Genomic DNA, 3,874 nt, shown 5'->3' with positions numbered 1-3,874 from the left:
GCAAGAGTACTGGAGTCTGTTGCCATTGCCTTCTCCGATTGTATCTTAAATGAAGGCTAAATTTATTTGAGTAAAAACAGTGTATCAACTAAGGAAATAGTATGTTAGTAATAGCTCTGGTTGGTCTTCCCTGATGGCTCAGTGATAAATCTGCCTTTCAGTGAAGGAGACATGGGTTTGATCCCTGGGTCAGGAAGATCCCCTGGAGAAGGAAGTGACAACCCACTCCAGTATTTCGCCTTGAAAATCCCATGGACAGAGGAGCCTGGTGAGGTACAGTCCACAGGGTTGCTAAAGAGTTAAACATGACTTGGCAACTAAACAGCAACAAGTAGCTCTGGTAACAAAATACTGGGGAAGTAGAATGTTACAACTTGAAGTTTGTGAAGCACTGAAATGTGTAAGAAAGCTCTGTACTGAGCCAGAGGACTTGGATTTAAAATCTAGAATTAAATCCTTACTATCTGTGTGCCCTTGAGCAAGTCTTTATGCCTCTCTGAGCCTTAGTTTCATTTTCAGCAAAATGGAAACCAACTTTACTAGGCTGTGCTGAAGAGTAAATGAGAAAACATAAATAAAAGAGTACATAATAGATGGTGAAGAAATATTGTCAAACATCATCAATATTACTTGAATTTTCGTAAAGCGTTAATTGAATATGTCTTCCATGTGGACGTTACTTGAATCTTCCTGAGAATGTGTTAGATATATAAACTTTTATTTTTTTGTGTCTTTTTTCCCAGCCTATGTCTTTACCACACTTACTAAAACATTTAAAGGGAAAGCACTGAATTGAGTTTTAAGATTTGAGTTCTCATCTTAGCCCTGCCTCTGGCTACTTACGTGACCTCCAGCAAAGCATTTTGCCCCATTGAACCTCAGTCTTATAATCTACAAAATGGATTTGCGATGGCTTCCAAGGTTTCTCCCAATCCCGGCATTCTATTTGCATCAAAGCTACTTCTTTATTATCTGGAACAAATGGAGAACAGTCAGAGCACAGATCAAATATCATTTTAGCCCAGTAGGTGATTTGCTAAAACTGCTCTCCAGAAGCCTGATTTCCTAGTTTTTTGTTTTTCACATTCCTTTGGGGGTGCTAGTGAACATTAAAACCAAATAGCTGGCAGAAGGAAGAGGAAAAAAGATGATGCTGGAGCAAAGACTCTAGATTCTTCACAAGCTAGAAATATCTTCCAAATGAATAAAAGTTGATTATATGTTTATAGTGTAGTTTGACAATACTGTAGCTTGTCAATGAATCATGCTATCATTAGACTTGAGAGTATCCCATCATTCAGCTGTGCCTCTCTGTGTCTTCCTGCCTTAGAAATAGCAATAATCTGGATTTTTAAAGTGGAAGATCAGTTTTTTAAAAAGTGAGTTAATAACTAAGATAGCATAATTAGCTGCTGGAGTGATTTCTCTGAAACCAACTATTTTGGGCTCAGCTATCTCCTGGGAAATCCCATGGACAGAGGGGTCTGGTGGGCTACAGTCCATGGGGTTGCAAAGAGTCAGACACAACTTAGCCGCTAAAACAGCAACAACAAATCTACCAGTTAAGCAGTTATGCAGAATTCTGTGCCTGGAAGTGTGAAATAGAAAAATCATGGGATGCTGAAACTGCTGAACACACATGAAGTGGTGCCACAGTGCCCCCACCCTGTGCCAAAGCACATTTCTGGGCATTATATAATTTCTCTCTGGCTTTGAGATCACACAAAGTTGATGCTGTGTAATTTGCTGAGATAGTATTCCACCAGACATTTCCTTGGTGGTGATATCTTATCTGTATTAGGGACCTGTGAATGGAATCAGAGAAGAGGCCACCATTATTTCAGCCCACATGCAGTGTCTTGCCATCTTCCAAAATTTATGCTGACAGTTGCTAAACTGGATAGTATTTAATTGGCTGAACATAAATCATGGCTTGGAAATGACATTTCTCCACTTGGAAATTATTTTTGATCATCCACTGGGCTAATAGTGCTGTGGAATTTGAAAAAAAAGAAACGTGTATTTTATATGGTTTCAACAGCAAAATATATGGTAGAGGTTTTGCCCTCAAGGAGTGCTCAGTCACTCAGTTGTGTCTGACTCTTTGTGACCCCATGGACTGTAGCCTACCAGGCCCCTCTGTCCATAGGGTTTTCCAGGCAAGAACACTGGAGTGGGTTGCCATTTCCCAGCAAGTGTGCTTAAGTTCAATCTCCTAAGAAACTGACATTTTTCTTGCTGATGATTTCCCTGAATAGATTTTCATACCAGTTTGTGTTGGGAGTGCCTTAGAGATCATCAACCAATGCCCTCCCTTTTTGTTGATGTTGCAGAAGCTTTTTTGTCCATCTGTGGTGGGTGTACACTGGGGGTTATGATCAGTCCAGCTAAGATTATAATTGGAGGATCTTGACTTTAATCCCAAACCACCTCTTTTATTTTTGCATTCAGGGAGGGAAAGAGGAAGTACAAGACATGCTTTATAGTGGTAGTTGATGTTGGCTTCCTGAAAGAACCACCCTAATGACCTGTTGAAAGGCCGAAGCTGCATTTATTATTGTGATAAGGGAGTACACTACCTTGAAAGAGAAGAAAAGGAAAAGCTGTGATATTTATGATGTTTGGGGATTTGAGTTAAGACCGTTCTTTGAATGCAGAGACTTGATTGAATTGTGTAAGGATCAAGATGTAATAGTTTAGAATTAGTGAACACCACTCTCAGTGAGAATGATAAACAGTCATTTCATGCTATCTATGGAAAAGTTGATCAGTTTGATGTTTATTAAATGGAGTTTTCAGGAAGTTATTTGCAACCCTTATCTTCCTGGCCAAGAATTTCCTGGAATAGTAAAATCAAGCTGATGAAGATTAATGGAACAGTAAAGTCATGTTAATGTGGACAATAAACTGTGCGATATAGATAATTTTGGTCTCAATGATAATTACACACTTCTTAGGCAAAAACAGTGTGCCAGATCACTTATATACTTTTTTGTTGAAAGTTCAGTAGGGACAAGGATTATTTTGCAGATTATTCTGTCTCTAGTTCACACACATAGTGTCTGGCTCATGGTAAACACTCTGTAAATAATTGTAAAATGTTTTAGTTTTGTTATAGTATTATACTTCAAAACCTTACACAGTTGATACATTCCATGACCCAGAAATTTTACCTCTGGGTATACAAACCAAAGAAATTCTCATACACTCCTCTAAGGGAACAAGCTCAAACTCTTCCAGAAAATTGCAGAGGAAGGTAAACTTCCAAACTCATTCTATGAGGCCACCATCACCCTAATACCAAAACCTGACAAAGATCCCACAAAAAAAGAAAACTACAGGCCAATATCACTGAGGAACATAGATGCAAAAATCCTTAACAAAATTCTAGCAATCAGAATCCAACAACACATTAAAAAGATCATACACCATGACCAAGTGGGCTTTATCCCAGGGATGCAAGGATTCTTCAATATCCGCAAATCAATCAATGTAATACACCACATTAACAAATTGAAAAATAAAAACCATATGATTATCTCAATAGATGCAGAGAAACCCTTTGACAAAATTCAACATCCATTTATGATAAGAACTCTCCAGAAAGCAGCAATAGAAGGAACATACCTCAACATAATAAAAGCTATATATGACAAACCCACAGCAAACATTATCCTCAATGGTGAAAAATTGAAAGCATTTCCTCTAAAGTCAGGAACAAGACAAGGGTGCCCACTTTCACCATTACTATTCCACATAGTTTTGGAAGTTTTGGCCACAGCAATCAGAGAAGAAAAAGAAATAAAAGGAATCCAAATTGGAAAAGAAGAAGTAAAACTCTCACTATTTGCAGATGACATGATCCTCTACATCA

This window comes from Bison bison, unplaced genomic scaffold (genome assembly GCF_000754665.1).
Source record: "Bison bison bison isolate TAMUID 2011002044 unplaced genomic scaffold, Bison_UMD1.0 scf7180017846569, whole genome shotgun sequence".
Taxonomy (NCBI): domain Eukaryota; kingdom Metazoa; phylum Chordata; class Mammalia; order Artiodactyla; family Bovidae; genus Bison; species Bison bison.
This window is presented reverse-complemented; position numbering follows the sequence as displayed.